The sequence below is a fragment of the Protopterus annectens genome, chromosome 9.part0 (genome assembly GCF_019279795.1).
Source record: "Protopterus annectens isolate FY-2018-M chromosome 9.part0, PAN1.0, whole genome shotgun sequence".
NCBI classification, from domain to species: domain Eukaryota; kingdom Metazoa; phylum Chordata; order Ceratodontiformes; family Protopteridae; genus Protopterus; species Protopterus annectens.
Genome location: NC_056743.1, coordinates 1699069434 through 1699089788, shown reverse-complemented (window position 1 = coordinate 1699089788; position 20355 = coordinate 1699069434).

The following is a 20355-nucleotide window of genomic DNA, read 5'->3' as shown; positions in this document are numbered from 1 at the left end:
CTCTAGGAACCCAAATGAATCCCCTGAGATATTTTACCTTAGGGGTTATTTTAAGGGGTATATGTTAGTTAGGGCATAATTTAATGGCTGCCTCTGTCCGTCAGAGACATACGTGTCAGATCAGTGGTGAATTTCCCTTCCACTGGTCTAGGTTATACTTGAATTAGGGAAGAACTCTGCTTCACATGGATGGGAAGCTTATTCCAGAAAATGAGTATTCACTGAAATACATACATGTCACGCCAACTTACCCTATTTAAGTTGCAAGCAAAGTTTAAATTCTTAGATCTAGTAGTTCCCAGACTGTTCATTTTGTGGATATGCAAAAGATCCATCAAAGCAGGATCCAAGGATGCCTTTTGTACCAGGCATGAATCACCTCTCAGCAGTCTGTAGGAAACAACACAGAGATAGGGCTTTGAGGTGATCTGGTGGGTACCTGTCGAATCTTCGAACACTCAAAATTTCAAACGTTACATGGTCGAGACCAAACGTTTGAAATTTTGAGTGCTCGAAGATAGACTTTCAATGGCGCCGTACGGTGCAGATAGGGTGAATTTTCCTTTTCTGCAATGAAGTGCGGTCTCAGAGTTGGTATATTTAAGTAGGGGGGTATGGGGGGTGCAGGGGGGCTTGTCCACACTGTTAAAGTGTTTTGTTTCTGTGTTTTTTTTTTTTTTTTTTTTTTTTTATGTTCAAACATCAAAATGTCGAACATTTGGTCTCGACCATGTAATGTTTGGCATTTTGGATGTTTGAACATTTAACATAGACCTGATCTGGATAGGATATTGTGTTTATACCCAATATTCTTTGGTGAATAATTTTTCTGGTTGTTTCAGTTGTTGCATGCAACTGGTCAGGTACATACCTAAGGGGGCATGATACTCAATGATGGGTCTATGATGGCTGAGTACAGTTCCATGATGACTTCCCAAGACCTAGATGCCCTGCTCTTACTTGTAAGTTGAGTGACATAGAATGATTTTCTTACAACCATAGGCGCATGTTGGTCGAAAATCAGGATACTATCTACATGAATCCCCAAATCGCTAACTACTGCACCTACTTTTAGGGGTGTTTTCCCAATGAAGCAGCTTTCCTGGGTGGCCAAATTTCCAAAAGATACTATTATACATTTTTGGGAATAGAATTTTAAGTCATGGCTTTGACACTAGTCATTTGTGTAATGACCTTCCTGTAAGATGTTTGTATTTAAGTGGGTTTCTATGATTACATCTGCAGACTTGGTAAGCCAAAGGCCCTTGATAGTGACCTCTGAAAAATAGATGTCAAAGAGGAGTGGACACAGCACAGAGTCCTGGGAGACTCTACTGGTGACTGGCCTTTTTGTGGAGGTGGTCTCTCCAGTCTTAATTTCCTGGGTCCTGTCAGTGAGTCAGCTATTCATCGAGTTACATAGGGGTTTATGCTGATAGGTTCATAGGTAGGTACTAGGCTATTTGCCCGAAGGCATTTATAAGCCTAGCCAGAAAGTGTTGGCTTTTACTGCCCCCTTAGATTAGTTCCCTGTGCCTCTGTCCAGCAGAGCCATTGACGTGATCCCCGGGGTATACTTTCTTTTTCCCATCCACTCGTCATGGTTTCTCTTGAAGAGGGTTGGCGAGGAGCTCTGCCTAGTGTAGATTGGAAGCCTGTTTCAGAGCATGGGAAGTCTCTGAGACAGGAAGCATTCCCTCCAGCACGTCCTATTTATTGTTGTGGTGAGGTTTAATTTCATTAGTTTGTTTACAGTGCTATAGTCGGGTATTGTACCATATGCCTTAGCTAGGTCAAGGTAGGGAGTATGCGCTCTTTTGCCCTCACCCATTACCTTGGTGGCCTTCCTAAAGAAGACCACCAGGCTCAGTAGTCATGACCTGCCTTTGATGTAAGCAAAGAGTCCAGTGTCTGAAGCTTTTCTGTCATTGTTAATAATTTCCATGATAATTCTTTCCATGGCTTTGCATACAAGACTAGTCAGACTAACATGTCTGCTGTACCCAAGATCTGTTGAGTCACCAGTGGGGTCTCTCTGGGCTCTGTGTCTTCTTGTACAATGGGATGACCATTGGAGTCTTCCATTCTTGTGGAATGAAGCCTGTGTGGGTGCTGTGGTTCAAGACACCAGTGGCCCTGTGAGATCATATTTCGGGCTATTTGGGAGGCATCGTGGGATATTATTGGGGACCATAGAAATTGTACTCTTGTCCTTAGAGAGCTCATCTAAGACTTGCTCCCTACTGACAGTTGGAGGGATTATGTTAGATGGTATTTTCTTTGGGGTGGCTAGGGGTGAGAGGGGAGCAAAGCTGGAGCTGAATTTGATAGACAGAAGATTTGTTATATCTTCTGGTTTCTTGAACATGGCTCCATTTATTAACAGTTCAGCACATTTTTTGTGCTGCCTTTGAGATTTTTGATATAGCTAAAGAAGGTCTTATGTTTGTTCTTGGCCTGGGACACTATCTTTACCTCAAAATTTGTTTGTTTTATTTAATTAGCCCGCTTGGTTGTCTATCCATTTTTTTATGTTTTTTTGGTGTGACACTTTGTAACTTTAAGATTCCACTTGGATGACTAGTTTTTTTAGTTAGTTTTGGTGTAACTTCCACTAGGCACAGGAGCTAATATGCAATCATTGACATGGTTGTACTGAACTTCTGTAAATAATTCCATATAGGGGAGAAGAAAGAAGTTGTTGCCAAGCTCAAACGTCAGGAGACCATGTTCAAGAACAACCAAAACCTACCAATTCCTTGAAACCAGAGTTTTAGCACATCAGAATGAGAGGACAATATTCAGGAATCCCTGCAAATGGCTTTTCATCACAGCAAATAAATACATGCTAGCTAGAGCAGCACAGGGGTTTCCTATAGACTTCTAAAATTCTTCCCCAACCTGTTCTCCCTCCTTTGTTATCCCCTTTTGCTCAGCAGCTTCTGACTCTGAAGGATTTTTTTTATTTAAATATAGCTCTCATGCCTACTCACTGAAAAGTCTTTTAAGATCTTCTCTGCCTCCAGGTGTGTGCCAGTTTTTGCAGTGTCATTCAGCCTGGCTACAGTCCTCAGAGTATTTAGAAAGTGCTGACTAGCAGGTGTAGTAAATTACAATAATAAGGTCTCACAGGGTTTGCTTATTTGGATGATTTACATTTGACAGTGAACACAAAGGAATAGTTACTGGTAATTTCTAGGCCTTAGAAACTGTTAAAGCAGTCAGGCTGGGTTATTTCAGAAAACTTTGACCACAGACAAGAAGAGTTATTTCTGTTACTAAATCTGATACCTTCTTTTCTAGGCATTTCTTTCTCAGCATAGTAAGGTGTACATTTTCTGGCTTTTGGAATCATTTTAGGTGGGTACTCCAGATCTCCTAAGGACTTTTCTGCAGCTTTTGTGATATATGTTGTCTGAACAAGGTGTAGTTTGAAGCATATACTAACACTTATGGTGCTGCCTTCATTATTAATTTGGATGCCACTAAAGGAGGAAGTGATAAAGCTACTGCCATTGTATGGAATATAGTGATTATACTGGTTTGGTGAGTGGTAGAAAAAACTCTGAATTCCCTTACATCATCCAGAAATATAAAATGTACCTGCTGTAGATGCCATAACTGTATGAGTATATCAGTGGTGGGTTAATTTACCAGTGATCTTCATAACTGGTTTTATGCAACAGCAAACCCTGTGATTGTTAGGGGCTCCCTGGTCCTGAGGGGTCCCCCAACCACAGCAAGTTATCTTATTTTGATATGCTATAACATGTTTGTCAAACCAACAAAAGCTACTATAACAATCTTGAATATGTAATAAGCCAGATGGGTAATAATAATGCTTATTTATATCTCCTTTTAAACCTAAAGATATCTTTGGTTATAGTAACAGTCTTTTTTCAAGTAACATGCTTCAGAGTTTCATTAAATGTTTTACCAATGACAGTGCCCTTGATGTAGTTAAATCATGCTGGTGGGCATCCAGTCCACTAACACTAACATCATAGCAAGTATTAGGCACCCACAATACCCTTTACTGCAACCTCCCTCAACCATTCCACTGGTTGGAGAAAAGGACAAAAACTATTATTCATTTTCCAGTTTTCTACTTTATCAAAAGCAAGGTTATGTTATGACCCTATTAGGATAAAGCTAGTAATTAGTGACCTAACATGGGTGAGGTAAGCACTAGAGATCAACAGTGCAGAGTCACCAATCCCACTGCTCTCCTTGGGTTTTAAGAAGAGCTGATGCTTCTGATCTTCAGGGATGATTTTTCGCTTTCAGGGAGTTTTATAGTTACTGAGTAGGACACCATATGCTCTCACTCTCAAAACTGCTTAGCTCAGGAAATCTGGCCAAAGCCAAAAATAATTGAAGAATAAAGCAACAAAATCAGGAGCACGTTTTAAAATATTACTCTTATTCCCCTAAATGTTTATAGAATAATACATTTTGCATCAACATGCATTTTTGGACAGTAAGAAGTGTAAAACTCTAATATATGAATTTATTGACTGACTGTAATCCTGAATGATTTAACAACAAAACAAACTTTTTACAAGGGGCAGAACAAAACTATGATGCAAACCAAGGACATTCAGTGAAATAAGAGAGAATGAGAGGTAGGCATAACTCCTCAATGAGGTAAATAAAAGTTTCTTCCCCTGCTGTGGTTTGACGACTGTTAAACAACGGTCTCTGATCTGGTGTGGCAGCACCAGTGTTGCACATTGTATTGCTGTTTGCTGAAATCTGCACAAAACTAGTATCACTTTAGCTTGTGCCTGTCAGTTGCAGTGTTAGAGTAATTGGCTATGGTTTATTTCACTTTCACAAACATCATCAGCACTACCATTATTCTTATGTGGGGAGGGGTGGAAATGTGTTTGCAGTGTATTTAAGAGTAACGAGTTGGAATTATCCAGCATCCATCAGGCTGTCCACCACGAAACAACATTCTACACAACTATGTTCCCACTCGGTCATTGTGATCCAGTCACCAAAAACTCCTGTTTGTGTACAAACCCAGCAAATCTGATGGCCGTTGTCTGTACTTGTACAAGGCTGCTAAGGCCCGGAACTCCTTACCTGTATCCATCAGGTCTATACCTTCCCTCCCATCTTTCAAAACCACTCTGAAAAAGAACTTCAGACTAAGGGGGGGTCACTTCATAGGGAAACAAGAGTCTACCTTAAAATATCTAGGAATTGAGTAATGCAAGGATAATAAGGAATTAGTCTAAAAAAACTACAATAATATCAATACAATTAAAATCTCTGTGGAAAAATGGAACAAAATAATGTAAACATTTGAAGGTATACTACAATTAATAAAAATGGTTTTACTGCCCAAGAACCTATATACAGCCTTGGCAATACAACTGTTGCCAGAAAGGAATATACTTAAAGAAAAAAATCCATGCCTAATAAATTTTTATGGTTTCCCAAAAGAAAAAGAATAGCTTTAATACATCATATCAGACCATGGAAACAGGGAGGATTAAACTTTCCTGATATAGAAGCATATATAAAAGCATCAATATCTAAAACAATCTCAGACTGGATAAGTCCAAATTACACTGCAAATTGGAAAGAATTACTAACCGTAATATCAATAAATGAATTTGATTTACAAAAAAATTTCAAATAACAGATAAAAACAATTTGCCATGGCACATATGCATTAGTATGCAATATAACATAACTAAACCCACTAAAACTCGTATGATTAATTATTACATTGACTCATTTAGGAAAATTATTAATGCAAATATAGATTTAAAAATCTGGTTTGATCTTTTAACACCATTTATAGTCGCAAAAAACTTTCCACATAAAATATATAGAGAAATTATTAATTCCTGGGAACAGAAAGGATTTGTTTGCTGGCTCCAGTGTTTCAAAGAACTAAAAGTTTTAGATATGCAAGAAATAAAAACAAGTAAAAAAACAATTGCAAAAGCACTCCACAGCCACCAAATAACACAAAAAGAGAGCAAAATGCTATGTGAGACGATGAATGGCCAAAATTTAATATAAATCCACATGCAAACAATAATATGAACGCCTTAATCACAATCGTGTTTTCGTCCTATTAAAAATGGACTTCATCAGATATAACAATTCACAACCATCACGCACTTTTATACAATTCATTACAACTCTAAACCAATAGAAATCAAATAGTACTTTTTGAATAGGCAAATCAAATTTCTTTTGGGCTCATTAATTATATATAGACAAGATTACTTCCCTTCTTCATTAAAATTTATCATATTTAATAACACAAATCTATTCTTTATTAATATACATATATTATATCCTACACAACTTCTCTTAAAAATATTATTAAACAATAAATAATTTAATAAAAACTTTGTTAAAATATATAATTTATAAACCTTAGTGCATTCATCAATTTAAGGAAGATGGAATTCCCAATCCAACAGTGCCACCTTGTGTTGTTATTTAACATTACATCTTCTATATTTAAAATTTTCTTTATAACTTGGCAGCTCTCAGTTTCAGAAGTGGAAGAATAGAAACATATTCATTGAGCCCAGGGGTTTTATTTGCTTCCAAAGTTATTTGCCACCATAATTCCTTATAACCTATTGTTTCCTCCCAAGGGCCCCCTCTAATATCACTTTTGATTTGTTCTAAGACAAAAAAGCGAAATTTATAACCCTCACAAAGTTTGGAATGTTTAAATAAAGCATTCGTCTCTTTCCCTTTCATTATATCATAAGTGTGCTCATATATTCTTTTCTTGAGGGTTCTCTCAGTCTTGCCCACATAGAAGGAATTACACCTTTCACAAGGGGCAAAATATACTAAACCCCTGGATTCACAATTAAAAAAACCTTTACTAATTAACCACTTCCCTCTTTTTTCTGCATTTATTATAAATTCACATTGGTTGCACTTCCCACATTTATAAGTACCTATTTTTCTCCTATTACCCCTTCCACTCTTTTTATAATGGTCCTTCTTACTTTCTAATATACCCTTTATACTGGCAGAATTCCTAAAAACTGTCTTGAGTATGCTCTCAGGAAGGCCTTCTAGGTCCGTAAGGGAGATAAACTTTTTCCATTCTTTTTGGAATATTGCCTTTGTATTGTTATTTAATGCATTATATTCCAAAATAAGGGCTTGCTGAAATTTCCTATTAGATTCTGTTCCTTTCATTCCTACATCACAATTTTGATTATTAACTTCATTTTCTCCTCGAATGGGCTTAAATTTATCCAGTCTACCCTTTTCCACTTCCTGTCTTATATTTTTGATAAAATCTTTGGGGTATTCCCTTTCTAGGAACATTTTTTCCAATAAATCACACTCCTTTATAAAATCATCATTGTTACTGGTCATCTGTGATCCTCTAACAAATTGTCCTTTCACAATATTTCTTTTACAGTGGGTAGGGTGGGCACTATTAAAGTGCAAATACAAATTAACATAGGTAGATTTCCTGAACACTCTAGTTTCCAAAAGATTATTTGATTTGTATATTTCAAGATCTAAATACTGAATATTATTTTCAGAAATTACAGATGTAACCCTAAGGAAATCAATAGTTCCTCTAATATAATCCATAAATTCATCCAGTCTTTCTCGGCCCCCTGTCCAAAAAATTATTATATCATCTAAGAATATCTTATATAGCTTCCAGCAAGTAACAAAATTTGAATTGAGGATGTGTGTTTCTTCCCAATTGGCCAGGACAAGATTTGCAAAAGTGGGTGCACAGGCTGCTCCCATGGCAACTCCCTGAATTTGTTGAAAAAATTCTTATAGAGAAAGAAATTGTATTTTAAAACCATGTCCATTAAACCTGTGCAAGCCACCTTTTCTCTATGGGTTAAATCTTTGTCCTGGAACACCTCATCCTCAAACATTTTCATACCTGTTACATAAGGTATGGAACCAAATAGATCCACTAATCTATTGTGACAAATAACAAATCTTCAGAATATAATTCTGGTATAATTTCTCTTATCAAGTCCCAAGTGTCTTTCAATATGACTTCTTTATTTACCCAAATATGTTTAGTTTTTATATCTACATATTTTGCTAAGGGTGTAGATTTTGAGCCATTTCTAGAGACAATGGGTCTTAATGGTGGATCCATTGTGTCTTTGTGAATCTTTGGGATTCCAAACATAACAGATATTTTTGGCTTTTCAACCTTTAAATAAGGAAGCATTTTAACTTCCATGGTACCTTCATTTACCATTTCCTCTAATACCATGTCTATTCTTCTGTAGGCCAAATTTAATTCATTCTTAGAAACAACAGAGTATTTATTTTCATCTCTTAATATTTGGTTCATTTTTCCCTCATATAAAATAACATCCATAAAAACAACCCCTCCACCCTTATCTGGTTTCATTATTCTCACATTTTGGTTGATAAGAAATAAAAACAACATAGAAAATTCCACAACAGGACTGGCTAACTTTACAGAGTATTCTGCCATATTCACAAGATTCAAGTAGAATAATTAACAATTCTTCATTTAAAGAAATAACTAAATTTACGAAATACATATATGAAATCATATATAATGACTTTGACATGGGAAACAGTATTTCATAGGTTCATAGGTTCATACTAGGCTATCTACCCTAGGGCATTTATAAGCCTAGCCAGAGTGTGTTTGGCTTTCGCCACCCATTTTAAATTAATTTTGCTATGCCCTTTTTCGAGGTTAGTATACTGTGCCTCTATCTAACAGTGACACAGAAGTGATACCCGGGGTAAACCTACGATCTCCCATCCACTCATCAAGATTCCTGTTGAAGAGAGTCAATGAGGGACTCTGCCTAACCTGGACTGGGATTTTATTCCAGAGTGAAGGGAGCCTCTGTGTTATGAATCTGTCCCTCCAGCATGTCCTATTTATTTCAGTGCTGAGGTTCAAGTCTCTCAAGTGCGTAGCTTGATGGGATTTGGATTTTCTGAGGTGCAGCATGTCCATTAATTCCGCGTTGGACATGGCTTTATATGTCAGGCACAGATCGCCTCTGAGCAGGCGGTATGCCACTGAGTAGAGTTGGAGTTTCTTTAACCGGGCAGCATATGGCATCTGTTTGAGCCCTTTGATCCTCTTGGTGAGGTAATTTTGGGGTCTTTCCAGTTGCTGCAGGTGTCTGGTAAGGTACATCCCAAAAGGGGCATTGTAATCAATTATGGGCCTGATGAGGGATGAGTAAAGAGGCACGATGACCTCCCCTGATCTAGATGTGAATCCCTTCATGATTAGGTGGGCTATATAAAATGTTTTTCTAACCACTTTGGCCACGTGGTTGTCAAATGAGAGATTGCTATCAACTTGGGTCCCCAGGTCCCTAATTACTTCTTCTGTACTTAATGGATTACCACCTATGTGGTAATTTGTGGGCACTTTGTTTTTGCCAAAGGGGATGACTATACACTTTTTGGCGTTTAGCTTGAGGCCATGGCTCTGGCACCAGTTGTCTGTTTCTATGAGGCCCTTTTGGAGGATGCTTGTGTCAGCTGGAGAGTCGATTATGGTGCCCAGTTTGCAGTCATCTGCGAACTTGGTCAGCCACAGTCCTTCCGTGTTGGCCTGTACCTCCGAGCAATATATACCGAACAAGAGAGGTCCCAGGACTGAGCCTTGTGGGACGCCACTTGTAACTGGTTTGGAGTCTGACATGGCTCCAACAATTCTAACCATGTGGGTTCTGTCCTTGAGCCAGTTTGCAACCCATCTAGTGATATAGGGGTTTATATTTAAGCTGGTGAGCTTATCTATAATGCCCAAGTGGGGTATTGTATCGAAGGCTTTTGCGAAATCCAGGTAGGCTGTGTGGACCACCTTCCCCTCGTCAATGGCCTTGGTGACTGTTTCAAAGAAATCAACCAGTTTTAAGAGGCAGGATCTGCCCTTAACAAAGCAGAACTGGGTAGGATCCAGTGTCTGTAGGTCCCCAATATCTTTATTTATGAGGTCCATGATGATCCTTTCCATAGCTTTGCAGACCAAGCTAGTCAGGCTTATGCGGCGATAGTTTCCAGGATCCATTGAGGCACCACCTTTGTGGAGAGGGACCACTGTTGCTGTACGCCACTCTTTGGGTACATATCCTGTAGTAAGGCTGAGATTGAACAGTAGTTTTATGTTTGGGTTTAGCTCTATTTGGAGTTCTTGTAGGACGCAGCCTGGGACACCATCTGGTCCCATTGATGCTGTGTTTTTTGCTTTGGAGAGGGCAGCTCTTACCTGAGCATCTGAGATGTCAGGGGGGTAACACTCTTCTGGGATCGATATTTGCACTTTTGGTGGGGGGGGGGGTTGCACTGAACCTATCAGCTAGGATGTTGGCAATGTCTGTGGGTTCGGTGTATTTTTTGTCATTTTGGACTAATTCTGAGCATATCTGGGAATTCCCACCCAGGTTCCTAACATAACTAAAGAAAGCCTTGTGATTATCCTTAGTGTCCTGTGCAATTTTTCTCTCGAAGCTGGCCTTAGACGATTTTATGAGTGCCCGTAGATTTTGCTAATACTGATCATAAATGCCTTCCCTTTTTGGGATTTTGCTCTATCATGTAGTAGCTTCCTCCTTCTATTGTATAGTTTGTTTATGGCTGGGGTCCACCATACAGGACGTCTGCCTTTGGAGGATTGGGTCTTGGTTTTATTTGGGATTGCATGATCCATGCATTCCTGAAGGTGTTCATAGAATGCGTTTATAAAGGATTCTGCAGTCTGGGCCGTATTTTTCACAGGCCCGGGGGCTTTGAAGGATTCCACCTCGGTTTTGAGGAGTGTGAAGTTTGCTTTAGAGAAGTTTTTCACTGTGGTTTTCAGGGCAGGGGGTGGAGTCGGGATGTGAATATCCAGTGAGATTAGTTTATGGTTTGATCTTACCAGTGAGGGATACACTTCTGGTCTGGAGCATAGAGTCCCCATGTTGGTGATGATCAGGTCCAGTATGTTTTCCCCTCTTGTGGCAGTAGTAACAAGTTGTTCCATAGCATTTGGGTTTATAAATTCTAGGAACCTTTGGACTAGGGTGTTGGAGCTAGAGTAATGCTCCCAGTCTATGTTTGGGTAGTTGAAGTCACCCAATATAATGGTGTTTGGAGAGACCTTCATATTTTCCAGTGTTCTCAGGAAGGCCAAGTGGGGTTCCTGGGTTTGGGAGGATGGTCTGTAGCAGGCTATAAACTGGAAGGCAGTTTTACCCACTGTTAGTTGCACATGGATAGTCTCTGACCCTTCGTGCTGTGCCACCAACCTGGAGGTGTGGGTATCTTTGACGAATATTGATACTCCCCCTCCTTTTGTGGTTCGGTCCAAGTTTTGGGGCCGAAAAGCATGATATGAGGTATAACCTGGTAGTGCTGGGGTGCTCTCGGGAGCTGTGAACCAGGTTTCTGTTACTGCACAGATATCGATGTTCTTCATGCTAAGGAGAGTTTCGAGTGCATGCATCTTGAGGTTTAGACTTCTGGCGTTGAGTAGCATTACTCTTAGTTTCTTATCCCTTGTGATACCTATGGAGGTGGGTTTGTCTTTTGAGCCTTGCCTAAAAAAAGGCACTATGGGGGTAGCAAGAGCCTTTGCCAATATCCGAAAGCCCAGGGGTGACAGGTGCAAGCCGTCCCTAGCGAAGCATCGTGGCTTGTCAAGCAGGTCATCCCAAGCTGACAGGCATTGGATCCCCTTTGAATGACACCAATACTTAAGCCAATTGTTGAAATTGATCATCTTGTCTTCATATTGTGGCATCATTCTTGGTGAGGGTAAGATGCTACTCAAGGTCAGGGTCATACCGGCCTGGGCTACATGCTCAGTGAGCTCCTCTATGTCTGTCTCTTTTCATGTAGTTCAGGGAGGTACGTCTCAGGTCATTCACACCAGCATGGACAATGACTGAGTCATATTTGTACTTGCCTTGGAGTGACCTGAATGCTTGTGTTATGTGGCGGATCCTAGCGCCCGACAGGCAGCTCACCATGACCTTCTCCTTGTTCAGCCTGGTGAGCGGGACGTCAGTGTGCCTGACGATAGAGTCACCTATTACACATGTATCAGGTGTGTTGTTTAGCCTTAAGGGCTGTGACCGTTTGGCACACTGACTTTGTGAGCTATGTGTTGCAAGTGTTTTGTTTTGGGGTAGCGGTTGCTTGGATGTCTGCTTTGGAGGTCTCTGCTGCTTAGGCAGATTTTTATTTAGAGCCTCCGAGTATGTTTTTGTGTGTTTATGTGTTTGGTTTGCTGTCGTGGTAGGTCTATGTGAGACTGGAATTGTAGTGAGTTTGGTTTCCTTCTCCTCCTGACTGGTTTCACCAGTACTGAGTTGGGAGAGCTTAGCCTCCAGTTTGGCTATATGGTTGCATCTCTCACATGTGTTGGAATTTGTTGGGAGGAGGAGAGGGTTGTCTGTGTACATGAGGCAGTTGTAACATTGCCTCAAGATTCCCAGATTCACCAGCTGGACCGGAGAGGAGATTGACAACTGACCTTTGGACATGCTAGAATAGTATTGGGAATTCCTTTATAATTGAAAAAAAAGGGCCAATGGGGAATGAGGTACTCAAGGGGAGTTTGTGAGGGTGTAGTGCTTTTAATATTTTAGTGCTGACTTATATAATTGCTTTAGTGAGCAAGTGCCAGGTAACTTAAATGCAATGTGTTACAGGTAACTTAAATGCAAAAACAACAAACAGTAACTTTCTTTCAAGTGAAACAAGGAAATAAGTACAGTAAGCAATGCAGATATCACTAGGGATCCACAGAAACACTGAAAAGCCACGTTTTAGGTGGAATTAGCGTTTCAGGGAAATAACAAGCAAACAAACAACAAGCATACAAATAAAGCTAGATTCAGCAGGCCTGGATCTAGTCTATGCTACAGCAAACAAGGTGTACCAATTTCAGTAAGAAACAGTTCAAATATGCAGGCACTATAAGCCTTTAACCAGAAATTCCCAGCTCAGAAGGGCAGAGTCCAGCCTCTCCTCCCACTACAGTGCAGACTACAAACCTTCTTAATGTAAAACAACTGGCCTGAAGCCCAACTGCTTAAACCAGAATTAATACACTTTTAGAATAACAGACACTGAGCCCTCAATCAGCAGTTCCCAACTTAGAAGGATATAAGCTACCTGTCCTGCCACCACAGTGCAGGCCACAAACCTTCCTAATGTAAAACAACTGGTCTGAAGCCCAAGTGCTTAATCCAAAAGACTTAGAATGATAGCTACACTTTAATCAAGTTACTACCAAGCAGTAATAAATACAATTGAATACTTTAAAGAATGCCTGGATTAGTGCTCAAGTTATACAAACAAAGCTAGATTCAGCAGGCCTGGATCTAGTCTATGCTACAGCAAACAAGGTGTACCAATTTCAGTAAGAAGCAGTTTAGATATGCAGGCACTTTAAGCCTTTAACCAGAAATTCCCAGCTAGAAGGGCAGAGTCCAGCCTCTCCTCCCACAAGAGTGCAGACCACGAACCCTTTTAATGTAAAATAACTGGCCTGAAGCCCAAGTGCTTAAAACAGAATTAATACACTTTTAGAATAACAGACACTGAGCCCTCAATCAGCAGTTCCCAACTTAGAAGGATGTAAGCTACCTGTCCTGCCACCACAGTGCAGACCACAAACCTTCCTAATGTAAAACAACTGGTCTGAAGCCAAAGTGCTTAAACTAAAAGGCTTAGAATGAGTTACACCAAGCAGTAATAAATACAATTGAGTACTTTTAAGATGACGCAAAAGCAAAATAAAGTAGGAAGAAACACAAATACAGTAAAAGCAGATAAAAAATAAATAAATAAATAAATAAATTGAGTGAGCAAATGAGATGGGCCCAGGAGTTACAGGACAGAAACAAGTGCAAATGCAGGCCTTCAAATCAGAAAGTTGAGAGAGATGGAAGACCGCCCAAATGGCCAATAACTACAAATTCTGGGCCAGAACCACTCCTTATGTGGTAGACAGGTTACCTAGTGCTTACCACTCCCACTGATAAGCTAGAAGGCTTCCCTCCAACACAGAAAGGCTTGGGGGCTCAGAAGCTTACAAATAGTCCTGGATAGAGCAAATCTGTATCTGGAATACTAATTACAGGAAAGGTAGGAAACAGACTTACAATTTTTTTTTTCAGAAAAGTAGTAAAAAAAATTCACATGCAGTGCAAGCTGGCACACTTGAGTATGTAGCAATATTAGTCCACACACAGTTTGAAAAAATGTAATTAAATTAAAAAGGACTAAAAGCAAGTGCAGAAAGGGTTTATTAGGTAGAATGCGGTAAAGAGATGGGACTGGGGGAGTGTCCTAGAGCAAATCTACAGTGGGGCGGGCACTGCAAAAGCCACCAAATTTAAACTACAACCAAGAACGGGTGGGGGGGGGGTTCAACAGAGATGTGAGGAATCAGAGTGCAAATTATAAAACCAAAAAATATATACTGATCTCTGTATATTTGCAGAACACTAAGACAACAGATATCTAAGCAACAATTTAGCTCTATAATACAGAATAATACAGAAAAATATACTCAGCTCTATATATTTGCAGACAGTCTTGTAAGGCTGTCTCTCAACACTTTAAATGCATACTGCTGCTATTAACAGTACAAATTAAGGGAACCTTGAGTTAACAACACACAAGCAATAGAAACCAAAATGAGGGGGTGGGGTGGGGAAGAAAGTTTCAACAGAGATGTGAGGAATCAGAGTGCAAATTATAAAACCAAAAAAATATATACTGATCAAAATTTCAACATTTTACAAAATATTGATAAACTATAAAACCACACCCAAAACCTCATATTGGAAATATATACAAAATGACACTCAGTACAGTTAACTGAAGATAATAAAACAAATATCTTATTATCGATAATCCTTTACATAATACTAGAAAGTTTTTAATTGGAAATGCATAGAGCATTCTTAACCCCAGACAGAATCAGTAAAATTATTTTTTTCATAAAAGGAATATGTTGGAGATGTGAGCAAATACACAATGCAGATTGGAGCTATATTTTCTTTGATTGTGTTAAAATTAAGCCATTTTGGAATGGTATTAACTTTCTACAAGCTTTATTTAATGAATCATTTTATTTAACTAAAGCTCTTGTATTATTAAATGTGAACGAAGGTCCTCATTTGAATAGGTCAAACATGCATCTAGTATGGACTATACTTGCAATTTCAAGGAAGTATATAACAAGAAGATGGAATGCAAACACAATACCAACTCTGGAAGATTTCTACAGCGTACTGGAGACCACAGTATTCTTGGAAATTAAAATTAAAGAACTAAGAATTTATTCAAAGCCATTTATCAACAACCCTTGGGGAAAAGTCTTATTGTTGATTGACACTATACAATAATTGGTTAGACACTCTGATAATGGATTAGACATACTTATAAAGTAACTGTATACATTAAGATGTGTTATAGTGTCTGGCTAATGTAAATAGTGTACATAGTTATTTAAGATGTTATGTATAAATACTATGTAAAATAAATAAAAAAATTGAGAAAAAAAAACACTCTGAAAAACTTCCTAGCTAAAAACTGTCTCTCTTCTTGCTCAATACCAAGATAAACTATATCCCTAAATGTGAAGAAGTACATTTTCATTCCATATACCTCCTTACTTTCCCTTTTTCACTTCATTACTGCTTCTAATTATTTTCCCTGATGTCCTGTCTAAATATACCATAAGCCTGTTTTCCCTTATGTCATATTGCAATCCCTGTTTGTATTAGACTAACTCACCTTTAATTTCTCTACAAACTGTCTAAAATTTCTCTTAATATTAAATGATTGTCATAAACCTTGTATTGATTCTTAACCTATATTTTTATATTATGTCTAATTTGTTAAAATTGTTTAAACTGAAGATGTTTTTGTTTTATTTTTGAATATTGTATAATTATTTTTCTTAAAATGTTTTGTAATAATTTGAAGCTTTTTTTCCCCCAGGCCTATGCTGAAAATTGGCCTCTACCCAGTTGGAATTTCCAAGTAATCAAATGTCAATAAATAAATAAACAAATCAATAAATAAATATATTCTTTCATTTGCCATCACAAACATAGACCATACACATGATAGGTGGCTATATTTGGTGGCTTGGGAGGAAGAAGATGTGTGCAAAAACAACTGTTCATTGACAATGTGTGTGGGGGGGATAGGGTAATCAGGCTGTATTTCCAGATATGATTTATTTGTTCAGGCTGCCATTGAATTAAAAGGTTGGGAAATGCTTTAAAATGCATCCCAGAGCATCTATAACTCTGTGACTTCTGAGAGCCCTGGCTAATTGAGTTATTTCCTAAACAGTTACTACTATGCTGTCTTGGTTTGGAGAGTTGTGTTAAAAGGATGCAAGGAAATAGTATCACATAATTTCTTTCCTTAATCATAAATTCTCCTCAAGCCATCAATGAATGAAAAGGCTGTGGGAAAAAAAAAATAAACTTCAGAGCATATAGAAAGTTGTGGCTTATTGAAAAAGCTGGACAGTATGACAAAATATGAAAAAAGGAAGAAAAAAGTAATATGCATGATGTGGGGAAATCAGATGGGAGGACTGGAGGATTACTGTGTGTGTGTGTGTGTGTGTGTGTGTGTGTGTGTGTGTGTGTGTGTGTGTGTGTGTGTGTGTGTGTGTGTGTGCATGTGTATCTTTAAGAAATATCACTCATTTTTATCTGTGTACAAACACAATAATGCCATGCCTATACACAACTGAGAAGCAGTAAATAAAAATGCAGTTAACTAGTAATTACTTTCCAAGCATAAGGCATAAAATACATCACAGAACATTCATACACAGCTTCTAGGAGTCTGGTGGGACCCATTCTCCAGATTGTATAGATGGATTTTGACCTGGAGGTACAGGTGGCCTCTGCACTCATCTGCATTCATTCTAAAACCAGACCTGCTCAGAAGTGTTTACTCAATGTCATTTTATATTGTGTGGGGGACTGGTGATGGTGAGGTCATTACTTCATTACTTTTTATCACAATAAAACCTTAGAGCTGAGTACAGGAGGTCATTATAACTTCTGTTGTGGATGGGGACAGTGTTGTTATAGTTTCTTTTAATTTTCTTACAGACCTCACAGGTGTACAAAGATGGTTTCTATAGTCTGTGTAGGGGCAGTATAATGTCTTGGAGCAACAAAGTAGAATATGTGACTGTAATTATTTCTGTGTTCATGTTCCGTGCAGTCACACTTCAGGCATGTATACAGATGGCTGCCTTTGGGGGTAAGGGTGATGAGTGAGGTGGAATGCTGTGTATATGCATGACAGCAGTTACTAGAAACGTATGTCTGTGGCCATTAGTTCCTCTGCTTTCATTCCAGTCTAACACCAGAGGGATGCACAGACAGTGACTTTTCTGTGTGTGTATGGGGGGGGGGGGCTCGTGTAAGCAAGCTGTATTCCTAGATATGATTTGTTAATCCTCAAATTACTGTCTGGTTAGTTAATTGTAAGCTACTAATTTGACAGCTGTAAACTGACACAATTTATGTCTTCCTTAAAAGAAAAAAAAAAGACTGAAATTCTTTTCCTGCTGATGATTTTTGTTCAGGCTGCCACTGGATTAAAAGGTTGGGAAATGCTCTATAATGCATTCCAGAGCATCTATAACTGTGACTTCTGAGAGCCCTGGCTAATTGACTTATTTCCTAAACAGTTACTACTATGCTGTCTTGGTTAGGAGAGGTGTGTTAAAAGGATGCAAGGAAATAGGGAAACAGCACCACAGAATTTCTTTCCTTAATCATAAATTCCACTCAAGTCATCAATGAATGAAAAGGCAGTGGTAAAAAAACTTAAAAATGTACTTTAGAGCATGTAGAAAGTTGTGGCTTATTGAAAAAGCTGAACAGTATGACAAAATATGAAAAAAGGAAGAAAAAAGTAATGTGCCTGGTGTGGGGAGCCCAGGATGTGGGGAAATCAGATGGGAGGACCAGAGGATTTTTGTGTGTGTGTGTGTGTGTGTGTGTGTGTGTGTGTGTGTGTGTGTGTGTGTGTGTGTGTAGAGGGGCTGAAACTCTGTTGCAACTAAATGCCAGTAACCGTGAATGTCACTCTTTGAGATGGGACATGATATGTTACACAGGCCTGTCATTATGCAGGAGCATTATAGCTACCTTTCGGTCTGTGCATACTACTCCTAAAACTCTACAGCATGAATTAAAATATTGCTTAGGAGGAGTGTCAGTAGCAGAGTGATACTTAGACTGGAAGTATCCAGGGGGCCTCCAAGTTCACATTTACTGGGAGCACCCAAAATGCTGTCACCAGCCCTGGTGATCTTTGTAGTAAAAAATAAACGTTCTGTTATATAAGCTGTTTGGGAACCTACAATGTCTTCCTCTCAGTATGAGCTTGTAGAGCATACATATACAGGTCACAAGAGATACCAGGTGATGACTGATGTTAACAGTTGGACAGGTATATTGATCAAGGCTCTGTCTTTCGATTTAATCAATCTGGAAGGGAAAACACACTGCTGCATAGCAGAGATTATCCCCAGTTTATGCACTGGAACATATTTCATTGCTTTAATGCTGCTGTTATTATAGTTTGTTTGTCTATTAGTTTGAATATACCTACTTAACACAAGTGTTTCTTTTCAAGGATAACCAGGGAGTACTGTCTGCTTAATTGATTTACTCAAAGTTATACAGTAGGCAAATGGAGACTCAAGGACTCAAACCTAGGAATACAGGATAAAGCTTAATAACAGCTGTTCGCTATCACCCTCTTTACTAAACTTAGATACTTTCCAGGTTTTCTGAATAGGCTATACCTCACTTTTAGAGTATAGATTAGTACAAATCCACTTGCCCATTTAGTACAAGAGAAATCCTTCTGCTTGTCACCAACATAAGCAAGGGCTGGCACTTGGCACTGGTCAGTGGTCTGTAGGAGGGGGAAGGACTAAAAATTAGGGATAATTCTGCCTTTCCTTATGAAGCAGTGAGACCACTGGTCCCATATATCAGGGGATAGGTGGAGTCATGCATATAGTCATATTATCTTGTGACATGCTAAATTACAGTTCTACCTAAAGTCTGTAAAATATACTGAAATCAGAGGTGTGTTACTTCACAACTAATAGGGATCTTTGTCAAAAATGATAGCACATTTTTTCCATGTTAACACATGCCTCTGTTTGCCATCTGAGTCAGACTTCACAAGCAGAAATAAGTGAAGTCAAAATGGATACTTACCGTTTTCCCCATTCTGTAGATAACAAAAAGTATGATATCTATGGGAATATTGAAAATTAGGGATAATATGGCGTAAATTAAAATTAGAAAAAGAAAGAAAGTAAAATGAGATGGCTGATGTTAAATATAAGCTGTATGACCTGCTTTCAGAAGATTGACATATTTGCTAGAAATTTCTAGGTTTGAACAAACATATTCAAAAGGTATCCCGGTGCATACTTGATAGTCATAAGATCATAACATATAATTTGCATACATTCAAGCTGACCACTGAAGGCAGAATTGATGCCAGTGTGTCATTCACGAGAATAAAATTCTGCAGTCTTTAAAGGGCAACCTGAGAAGGAAGCTGATAAATGATTGGTTTCCATTGCATCTGTTTTTCCTTTGCAGCACCTATACCTTGACATCATCCTAAGTGGTTAGTGTTATTTTGTGATATGTTATATTTCAAAATATCCTCATGTGGGACTATCTCAGTGACAGTTGTTTTCTTTCCACAGTGCGTTTGGTGTCAACATTAGATGACATAATGAGACCTCTGGTATTGTCTGTCCACTGACTTCCAGTGAATTCTAAATTACTGTTTTGATTGGCTGGTTATAGGGAGAGTGTCAGCACACATTTCAATGTCTCCCATTGGTTGCTTTGAATAAATCTTTCCACCCAGTGATAGTGCTCAAATTTGCTGCTTTGTATGACTGCTTACAGAGAGTGTGTCACGTCTTTTTTATTGGAAATCGACCAGTGGTAGAAAAACTCTAATTTATCATACAAAAAGACCCTCCATTTACTTTTAGCAACTTGGTAACTGATTGTTTTGCATTTCTCATCAGCTTCTACATTTTAGTCATATTGGATGTTTTTTAATGTCTCCATTTGGTTGCATTTGGTAACTGTCTCTCTCTATCTTTCTGATCATGCTGAAATTTTACTGGATTATCACTCAACAATTCTGCCAGTTGTCTGTAATTGAGAACTCATGCTTAAAACTGACTTGACAGTGTTCACAGAACATTTCTGCTTAGTTTCAGTGTTCTAATAAGATTGTTTATAACACTGCAAATGTCTTAGATGTAGCAACTCTTAC